The sequence below is a fragment of the Cryptomeria japonica genome, chromosome 9 (genome assembly GCF_030272615.1).
Source record: "Cryptomeria japonica chromosome 9, Sugi_1.0, whole genome shotgun sequence".
Classification (NCBI taxonomy): Eukaryota; Viridiplantae; Streptophyta; class Pinopsida; order Cupressales; family Cupressaceae; genus Cryptomeria; species Cryptomeria japonica.
Window position 1 is genome coordinate 340157503 of NC_081413.1, and position 11787 is coordinate 340169289.

Below are 11787 nucleotides of genomic sequence, written 5' to 3' on the forward strand. Positions count from 1 at the left end.
TCTTAACATTGAAAGCACTATTAAATACATTCCCATGATGCATAAAAAAAAAAGGAATCCATCATTCCATATTGTCCTTTAGGGAGGTTGGCAATGAGGTTTTAACAATGAAACAGTGACACACTGTTTTATAGTCTGATTACACCTTTGCTTCTTGCATCCAACCAAGTCATGAGAGAGACAAGGATGGTAAAATGCAATAATAACTCTTGCCAACTTAATTCTTCTTCAACATTTCAAAGTACAGTGCTATGAACAGCAGAGGACCATTCAAACAACTTTAAGAATACCCAAGCCAAGTTGATCACTTCACATACTTGCCATGGGTTTACAAACACTTGTGCAGTGCTAGAAAAGGAAAATAGATGTATTATACAGTATGTATAGAGGGTCCAACAAATTTCCTCAAAGCCATGGATGAATAGACTTTGAAGAAACTAGTTGGACCATGAAAGACCTTCCATTGGAACCACAAAACAGTGCCTTTCTCAAGAGCACTTCAAACAAAACTTGTTACAAATCACTACTCAAACATTCAAGGAGATCACACCAATTAAAAATAGGAGTAGTATGGACTCATGAAGCCATGGTACGGACTATACTCTCAAAAGTGCAGGAAACTAGTTAAGACTCACAAAAAACAAGAGCAAAACAAGTATTTCTTTTACTTTTCCAACATGAACCACAGATACAATGATCAGAACATGGTTTTTATACATGTGCCAACTTATTGAAGCCTTTGTACAAACAGGTATAGGCTAGAACTAACCAAAACCACCAAAAATCACTTTTTTGCACTTTTTGATAGCTTTTGTTGCTCAAAAAATTGCATTTTGACTCCCGATGACTTGGCACTCAAACCAATGAATCAACATCATTAGAAACACTAAATAAACATGCTCCAATGCCTTTCAAGGCTTTACAACATCAAAAATTCAAAAATGCTCATTTGGATCCAAAATTGACAGTTTTTGGCCCACTGAGCAAAAAAACAAAAATCTTGGAAACTCTTAAACAACAATGAGTTCCAAACCTTATTACACCACAAAACAAACCTATTAAACCTACTAGAAGCATAAAATAAACACACATGCTTAATTTGCAACAAAATGCTATACCTGCTAGGATTTGAGCATTCAGGTGCTCAGGTGCTCTTGCACCACATATGAACCTCATCACCTCAATAATACTGAAACATTAAAAGAAAACATGTGTTCATTTTTAGTCTTGACCTCAAGAAAGATAGAAAAAACTCCATAATTGATATCAGTGCCTTATCCAGGCTAGAAAGTCACCCAATTTAAACAAGAGTTCCAAATCTGGACATTCTCATACATCTCATCACTTGGGCTTTAATTAACCTAATATATGCCTGAGATATATATAAGTTCTTTCCCTTTAAGATGAAACCGCTTATCAAATTCAAAGCAGCAAACAATTGATTTACTAATAGAGATATTCCACGTATATTTAATTCCTCACCTGAAGAGAAAAGCCTAAAACATATCAACATGTTCAAAATTCTTTTCATACAAATGTACACAATAGAAGCTCCTACTCTGTTAGCAAACTTCAAAATTGTGCCTCTTACCTTTTCCTCATACTTACTTGCAAACAGGGCCTGAGCCTGTTTCAACTTTTCCATTTCATCTTGTATGGTCTCAGTTGCTTGAAAACCAGAAGTCATAGGAGAAGGGGGAAATTCAATGATTCGACTAGTGGATGGAGGTTTTGCTAGAGAGGAGGTAATCATTAAAGTAGAAGATTCACCTTTCTGGTATTGCCCTGCTAATTGATTCTTCAACTTGGTAATGATGTTATCCCTGTGGGCTATCTCCCCTTTTGCCTTATTATAAGCCTATAGAATCATCTCTAGTTTTACTTGGAGATCAACTTTTCCCTTGGCTTCCTTCTCGGCTACTGCCACACTGAATTTTACTGATTCCAAAATTGTACTTGCAACTTCTACTACCCCTATGTCCTGCACTCTTTTCTATATCATACCTCCAAGGTAACTAGACCTTGAAGTGTCCTTCCTCTTTCTACTCTCATCCCTTCTTAGAGATCACATGACCAAAGAGGCATGGTCCTTGCTAAATGTCACTCCTTCCAAGGGCTTTGTTTCTATCCTTACTACTTCAAGGACTAGTGCATCCGCTATAACCCACTCAAGGAGAATTAGGACACAAGGTTTTGCTACCATTTCTCTCCCCTGCTCAGGAGTAATGGTTTTGAATTCTGTCATCATTTGTTGTTTTACTTCTTCCTCCACTACAGATGCATCTTTGTGGGGCTGTTCACTTTTCCTCTTTTCACATTTGGCTTTGAATTTTTCTATATTTTGCTTCCAAAGAAATTGCATTAAATATCCTGTTGTAAAAAAATTATTACTAGCTAGGACTTCTTCACTGGCCTATTTGATAATAGGGTCTAACTCTTTTCCTTTAAACTCCTCTGCAGTCAAATCCATTTCAGCACTTGGTGGCTCTTCAGGCATCCCTTCTTGTACTTCTTCATAAGTATAGGCAATCTGCCCAAGACTTACTAACTACAATAATTGCTCAGCGACTGCATGTTCATCTCCCACAGGTATTGAGGATGGGGATGGAGAGAATAAAGGATCACCTATTTGCATCTCTTTTCCCACCCTTTTCCTTTTATGGGAATCTTGGATTTCAACTACATCTTCTATTGCTCTTTCCCCCTTTGAAGTAGAAGGCTCACCCCTGACTGGCACTAGCACACTGTATTTTGGCCTCTTGTGCATCACATATTGACCTAGAGGGATGGCCTTAGCAAAGCCAGGCTTGGCTAGAACCAACTTAGCCTTTTCAGGATCAATTTTCAATATAACTTCCCTTTTCTCCTTTAAGGTCTTCATTAAATCTTCAAAATAAAGTATCAAGAATTTAGTCTTTTCCTCAAAAGGAGTAAAACTAGACAAAGGGTCATGACCAATATAAAATTGGTGGATAAAATCAAGAGCCCTTTTATATGCTATCCATTTTTCCTTTCTCAATTCCTATTCATCTAGGTTGAATTCATTTCTGATCAAATCCTTAGGAAAATGGAACTAGTGTGGTCTACCTTTACATACATCTCTCTTCTTGAACATACCATTAAAGAAGTCTCCAGGGTCAGCACACCTTGACACTGCAGTAGACAACCTATATGGCTGTAAGAAATAATCAAAATGTTTCCAACCACCCTTGGTGATTACAAATTGATGTGCAATGGTTATTGTTGGGAAAATTGTCCCTTTCCCCCTATTTGTTAATTCTGCTTCTTGCAAACCTTTGATTTTCCTCAAGACCTCTGTAATTCCTATCTTCAATGGGACTTGATAGGGGAGAAAATATGGGGTTCCTCTAAAAGCATAAACTCTGAACACAGTAGAGACAGGGTACACGTATATGTCACCCCAATTATGAACAATCTTAATATCTTGAGTGAATTCCTTAGGCCTAAGGAACTCTAAGAGAGCTTTAGGGATCCTAGCATTTTGTGGGCACAAGAGGATCCTAAGCCTAGATGCAAAACATCTATCAAACTTCAAGTAATTCGCATCCTCTCTATCCCAAGACAAAATTGTGCTCCATAATTGAACATGCATCTCCTCATCATCCTTTTCCTTAATCAGGTCCATATCATTAGCAAAATAATCAGCACCCTTGAATAAAAACATGTGCATAAGGAGAGAATACCATCCAAAAGGTCTGTCTACCTTAGCATTTCTTATCCCCATCAACCCTTCATGAATGGCATCAGTAAGATAAGGTGCAAAGTCAAAAGTTACTACCAGAGATGGGTTCAAAATCTGTGCTAACATGAGCATATAGTGGGTTGGCATGGCTGTTTCAGCATCTTCCCCAAAAATCTGACATAGGGACCAATACAGCCCTTTAGCCCTAAAAGTAAATAGATTTAGGGAGAAAGGGTCCATGGTGCTAGGGCCTACAACAGTCAGTCCTCCTATTTTGACAAAAAATTCTTTCAGAGGGCCACTCCTGAGGTGATCGCTCTACACATTATAGACCTATGCAAGTGTTTCAAAATTGATGGGCTCTAAATAATTTGACACCTCACTGAGTCTGAATACTTTCCTAAACTAATCTTCATTTATTTCAATTAATGACCCCCCATTTACATTTCTCACACACTTGGCAATAGGGTCATAGTTATTTGCAATCTGGGTCAACATGTCCACATCCATGAAAACCCCAGGGACTATGAGATTTCCAACATCTAACTCCCATATACTATTCATTGGAGCAAAGGAATTTCTCTGGCCAAATCCCATTTTGAAAAGTCCTAGGCCTGATATCCCTACCTATGAATCCCTTAACCAGTTCCCTTTGTCATGCAAACCGTCGCCAATTTTTAGACGGGGAGCCTTGGGCACTATTTCTTTCATTTTAGCTGCGGCATTAGTAGACATAGTTAATTGTTCTAAAAAGTCATCTCAAATGGCTCTCTCTTGATAATTCACCTTCCCTATGAAATCTCTTCATGGTGCCATCTTTTAATTAGAGCTATTTCAATTAAAACTTAAACAGACCTTTGAGAATTCAAGCACCCAGTGATACCAATTCAAACTGTAACTGTCAAGCAATATGCAAAAACTTACTTGTTGGCCTGAAGAAATTTGCTCTGTGCACCGATTCCTCTGCAAGACTCTTCGAAATGACACTAAAGGTTCAGCTGATGTGAATCTTATTACAACAACTGAGCATTGAATGGAAACATTAAGCCACATGCTTCGGCAATCAATTCACAATTGAATTCAAAATATAGCTCCAACGGACCACAAAGAAATGTCTAAGTGTCTTGCCTTTTCATTGTTTCGTGAAGGATAAAAACCTTGCATAATTTGATTATGAAACAACACCGTTCATCAGATCCTGAAAAACAAGCACGTTCTTTACCTTACCTGGGTCATCCTGCTTAGAAATGGGCCCTACCTTCTTTTCAGTATTTCACAGAGCATAAATGTCTTGCATCTTTTACTCGCGAAACAATGCTAACTATTGGATCTTCTATCATCCGCTTGACTATTATTCTCCACCGTGACCGCTAGTCTATTTAACTAACGACATGAAACCTTCACCGCTAATGGTTTTTGTTGTTTCACAAAGCATAATCACCTTGCATCTTCACCATGAGAAACAACACACATCGTTGGATCAATTTTGAGTTGCACAACTTTTAACCCCTTTAACCTTTAAAGTGGGCCCTCTACGTGGAATCCACTTGTCCTACCAATTTCCATCAAATAGCCCCCATGTGTTGGCCATTCATTCACTCAAAAACTCTGTCAGTCTCCACATCTAAATCGCCATGTGTCTTATCTAGCCGTGGATTTCATCAATATTGCTACTTAATCAAAACGGGCCCCTCATGATCCATTCAGAGCCATGTGTCCTACTAACAGATCACCTTTTACCTTAGCCAGACATCCATATGGATTGCCACCTCATCCGCTACGCAACTGCCAGCTCCTTTTCGATATTTCGCGAAGAGTAAACTTCATGTTGCTTCGGGCTACAAAACAATGTGCACCGTTGGATCTTCTCGGAGATGCACTTCTTTTATCCTGCAAGCCACCCTTTTGCTAGGCCCACTACCCTTTCACTACTTCGTGAAAGGTAAAATTCGCACATATTTATCATGCAAAATAGCACCAACCATCGGATCATGAAAAACATGCATGATTCTTAACTCATTCTTTAGCTTACCTGTCGGGCCCACCAATCTTTCGCTACTTCATGAAGGATAAACCTCACCCATCTTTTCATCACAAAACAACGCGGACTGTTAGATCTACCATAAGATATTTGTCCTTTAGCTATCCTTGCGACTTCTATACTCGAGCCCACAACCTTTTTGCCACTTCACGAAAGGTAAATTTCATGCATCTTCCCTTTGAGAGATCGCGCGCACCTTTTTATCAATTTGAACTTGCACAATCTTTAGAAAGCCCGACAAAGAAATAAAAACTTAAGAGAAGGCAAAAAATTAAAACATTAGTAAAGACCCACCTAAGGTAAAACTAAAAGGGGGACCCTCTCCTCACGATGGACCGACCCATCCACTTAAGTGGAAAAAGTTACAAGGAAATAGAACGCAGGGATTTTAAGATAGAGAAGGATAAATTGCAAAAACCTTAAACCCTTAGACTAGTAACCCTCAGAGGCAAAATGAAGAAACTAAGCACAATTGCAGACTTTAGCAGATTAAAGAACAAAATGACCCAATAATCAAAATAGTGATAACATCGGCTCTGATTGGGGATGGTTGATTGCAAGATCAACACAAGAATATAGAAAACTCTGGAGAACAGACCAAAAGAAACAAGCCCGAATGAAACCAGAAGAAACAAACCTAAATATATACAGACTACAACCTATTGTGCATGGACTTAAGAGAAGTAATGCTTCAGGAATTGTCCATGCATTGGAAATTCCTGTACCTCACCATTCATTTTCTACAAAAAGTATGAGTCTTTTCCATTAAGATCACAAACAATAGAAGGGCCCATCCATAATGACTCAAATTTTTTGTGCTTTCCTTTATCTTTCCTTCTTGCATTCCATTGAAGAACCATGTCACCAATTTGAAACTTCTTTAATGTGGTTCTTTTGTCAAAAAGATACTTTGATTGCAACTGAATCTTCAAATTTCTTTTATGAGCCAAAGTCCTGATTTCTTCCACTTCGACCATTTGAATCATTTTGTCTTCCATGGGTTCTGACAACTCCATCTCCTCAGCTTGTAGGAACTTGTACACAAGAAGAAGGTTATTGACTAGCACCCTAGATTGTGTACCATAAACTAATTCAAATGGTGATACACCAATTGCTTTCTTAAAAGTAATCATGTCTGCCCATAAGGCCAATTTTAGTTTATGATCCCAAGACCTTTTATTCTCCTCAAGAATTTTCTTAATAATATTCAAAAGGCTCTTATTGATGGATTCTGCTTGTCCATTACCATGAGGATGGTATGGTGAAGAATAAGACATAATTATTCCATGGCTGATACAAAATTCAGTGAACTCCTCTGATCTAAAACTCATAGCATTATACATTATCAGTTTCATAGGAACACCAAATATTGTTATAACATTATCCATCAAGAAATCAATGACAACTTTACTAGTGGCTCTTTTAGTAGGTATAGCCTCAATCCACTTAGTGAAGTAATCAGTGGCCACTATGATCCATCTGTGACCTCTTCCTGACTTCTCAACTATTTCCCCAATAAAATCAATACCCCACTAGAAAAAAGGGGCTTCCACTGTAACCAGGTTAAGGGGCAAAGCTCCTTCATACTTTAACTTGGAAGAAAATTTTTGGCATGGGTCATGGGAATCTTTGAACGATGTAGGCAAATAGTACCCAACCCAGACTATCTTGCCAGCTATGGTCTTGGCAGAGTAGTGGCCTCCACATACTCCATTATACATTTCAGTTGGCATCCTTCTAGCTTGGGATTTATCTAAGAACATCAACAATGCCCCATCTCTATTTCACCAATATAGATCACCCTAAATAAGGACATACCTTTGAGACTTCAATTTCAATGTCCTTCTCTAGTTAGGAGTCATTCCCTCCGAGTATTTTGCATCCCTTAGAAAATGCACTATCTCTGAGTACTAGGGTTGTGTCTCAATACTTGTGACCAGGATATTCTCAATTTAAACATTGTTAACTTCAACATCAAGGAGATTTGATTCAGCCATTAACTTAGCAAGACCTAACCCTCTTACCAATTTAGTGATCTTAATCTCTAGATCAAACTCTTGAATTCTGGTTATCCATCTGCACCTTTTGCCAGTGACCTCAAATTGAGATAAGATGTCCTTGACAACCGCATGTGGGACGTAAACAACTACTTGTGCATTCACAAGATATGGCCTATATGCTTTTACAACTTTACCCAAAGCATATGCTTGCTTCTCCATGATTTCATATTTCAGCTTTGTAGCTTGTAGAGATTTACTATAAAAAGCAATAGGGTATTCATATCCTTCAACATCTTTTTGAAGAAGGACTCCAGCCACTATATGATAAGAAGCAAAAGAAACAATGAAAAGGGCTTACTGTAATCAGGGGACTTCAACAATGGTGCCTCCTGAATAACCTTTTAATTCTCACCAAAAGCCTTTACAACTTCTTCATTCCAATAAAACTTTGTATCTTTCTTAAGCAACCTAACAATAGGCTTGACTATTTCAGCAAAGTTGGCAATGAACCTTCTAACAAAATTTACCTTGCCTAAGAAAGATTGAATGCCCTTGACATTCTTTGGCTCAGGAACATTGTTTATGGATTCAACCCTTTCAGGGTCTATTCTAACCCCTTCCTTGGAGACAATATGCCCAAGAAACTTCCCTTCAGTGACTACAAAATGACAATTTTTTGGATTTAAAGAAACACCAAACTCCAGAGCTTTGTTGAAAACTTTTTCTAAGTGCCCGCAGTGGTCATCTGGCCTTTTGGAGAAACATTTTAAATTGTCTTGGTATACAACCATGATAATTTTGATAAATTCCTTGAAAGCTACATCCATTGCTCTCTGAAAAGTAGCTACGACATTTTTTAAACCAAAAGGCATCCTTACATATACATACGTCCCCCAAGGGGTGGTAAAAGCAGTCTTGAACTGTTTGGACTCTTTCACTAACACCTGATTATATCCCGAGAATCCACCATCATGGTCAACAGGTCACAACCAATTACTCTTTGCAATATTGGCTCCATATTGGGGGAAGAAGAGTTGTCTTTCAAAGAAGCAACATTTAAATTCCTGAAATCAACAGAGAGCCTTATGTCCCTATTCTTTTTTCTACTTGGGACTAAATTAGACACCCATGATGAATGTGTTGTAGGCTTAATGATCCCCCCTTCCCTCAACTTGGTTAACTCTTGTTGCATTTTGATTTCCAAAAGGGGGTTGATAGGTCTTTACTTTTGTCAAAAAGCCTTAGCATCTGGAAGCAAAGGGATTTCATACTAAAATAGATCTTGTCTATATGCCTTCAAGTCTTCATAAGACCAAGCAAAAACATGTTTATAGTTCCTCAATAAATTAATAAGGTTAGCTTTAATGTGAGGAGACAAGTTCCTCCCAATATATACTAACTCAAGGGATGATTTTATCCCTAAGTTCACTTCCTCCAATTTGTCTAACTTGATGGTTGACTATTGATGCAAATGATTGTCACTGTGACTGAACATACCTTCCAATTCTACTAATCCTTTAGGGATTTTGTTGGTTTCCAACTGGACCATGTCATTTCCAAACATTGTTTCTCTATCTTCCACCACTTCTACTAATGTATTGCAATCAATTTTTTGTCCATCATAGTCATCAATACATTGTATGAATATGAGAATATCTTCATCATCCAGAAACACTTGCCAATTATATATATTATCAGGAATAGCAGGCCTATCTTTTATCTCAACTGTAGATACACCAGTTAATGTTACATCATCATTCTTTAGTGCAACATTGGCTAAAAAATCAGCCATGATGTTCTTTGATCCTTCTATCCAGTTAATAGAAAATACACAAAAATGCTCAATCACATCCCAAACAACATGTTTATATCTTTTCAAACGATCATTTTTGGATGCATACTTAGACCTTACCTGAGAAACAATTAACTCTGGATCCCCCAATACTCTTAACAACTAAATTCCATGCCTTTTAGAAACTTCAAGTCCCAATAGCATGGCTTCATATTCAATAGTGTTATTTGTACACTGGAAGGCTAACAGAAAAGAGTATTTGAAAGTCATACCTGATGGGGACACAAAAAGAACTACTGCTTCGGATCCTTCCTTAGAGAAAGCTCCATCAAAGTACATATACCATAAGCCTTGTTGCTCAGATTCCAATTCACCAATAATAGGATCAATATTTTTAAACTGAGGTACAATTGGTTGTACTCTGAAGTTATCGAGATCCACATCAATCACACAATTCAGCGTATTAGGGTCTATCTTCTCAATTACCCTAGGAACATGTGGTTCTCTATATAACTTAACATGGCTTCCATTTACTGGGATTGTAGCATATGAAAGATCTAACTAAACATTTCCCCCCACTATTGTAGCCCATTATTTGGATAATAGCATGCCATAATGAGGTTTTGTATCAGTTACTATGACATCCATCTTATATGTTGCTCCAGGAAATGCTGCTATCTTTACCTCCACATCCTTCATTGTACCTATCACCGGTACTTCTCTATTATCCATAGCATAGCACTTCCCATAAAAAATACTTACTGATAATCCCAACTTATTCATGACACCACATGGCATCACCTTTGCAGTAGCACCAGAGTCTATCATACAGTTCTTAATTAATCTTTTATTCACTAAAAAATTTACATAGAACGGATCAACCTGTGAAGGTTCTTGTGTAATAGTTGTTCTGACATATACTTCTGGGGTTTGCAACTCATGATCCTTTTCATCCTTCATCGTACCTATAGGCAAAGCTATAATATTATCTGATATATTATAAAATAAAGAGAGAGAAGCTTCTGTATGTTCCTTTATTTTCAACAGTTCTACCAGTGGGACTATAACCTTCATTTGGGTCAAAGCCTGAGTCATATCAAAAGTAGAACTGTTAATTGGCTCATTATTAATTTTGGCCTTTTTTGCTTTAGGCTGACTTGCCCTTTTAGCTGTAGTAGTCCCTTGTAAATCACTAGTAGTATTATTATCTGCACTCTTCGCTACATCTTTGGATTGGTCACTTTTTGCATGACCATCTTGAGGCAGGGTGCTATTAATTGCTGTCTTTTTCTGAGACACTTCTTTCATAAACAAGGAGCCAAGTTCACCCTGATCTCCATCCCTTTTACTACTTCTCAGATTGTAGTTGTTCTTGGCTTTGGCTACGACAACCTTGGTAAGATTTTTTACCTCTTCATCACTGGGTCTTCAGAGATGAACTTCTTCATCTTGAATGGTTACCACATTTAAAGTGGGATGCCAATCAATTTTCAGCTGCCCTTGACAACATTTATTATAATTTAGCACATCACACTTGCTTGATTCACTTTTTGAAGACTCGTTATCACTTTCAACAATAGTGTCAAACATGTTGATATCAGGCTCACCCTCCTTTCTCATGGATTCTTCAAGAGCTTGAGTTACAACATACTAATGAGGAGAATGTGGTCCATCACAGGCCATGCACCAAGGAGTATTTTCCATATTTTGTAGATTTCCTCCTTTCAAAGGATCTGGGGTGTCTTGGTTCTGAGTGTTCTTTAACTTATCACTCTGAGGTTTGACATCCTTCCAAGTAGTGTTGTATAGCATATCATGTAATCGGGGAGGCCTATCTTGCCAATTATAATGAGATTTATCATTCTTACTTACCTTAGTAGTAAGATCTTTCATAGTAGTCATTATATTTTTGATTTTGTCTTCCTCCTTGGCAACTTTATTAGGCTGCTATTTTGATTCTTGCCAGAACCTTCCATCAGTCCTCCTTCCCACCTTTCGAGATGCTTTCCTATTACTTTCCACATTGATGGCAATTCTAAAAGCATCTCTCAGGCTATGTGGTTTTTTATCCCTCAAAATGTAAGTTATTTTAGAATCAAAAGCATTATAATAAGTGTTCAGACACATGTTATCATCTAGTCTCATCACTTGGTAAAGCCTATGCATTGCTTTCTGAAATCTTGCATTGAAATCTATGACAATTTCATTATCAGACTTCCTAATGTTATTGAACTCATTTTTTTTATCACCA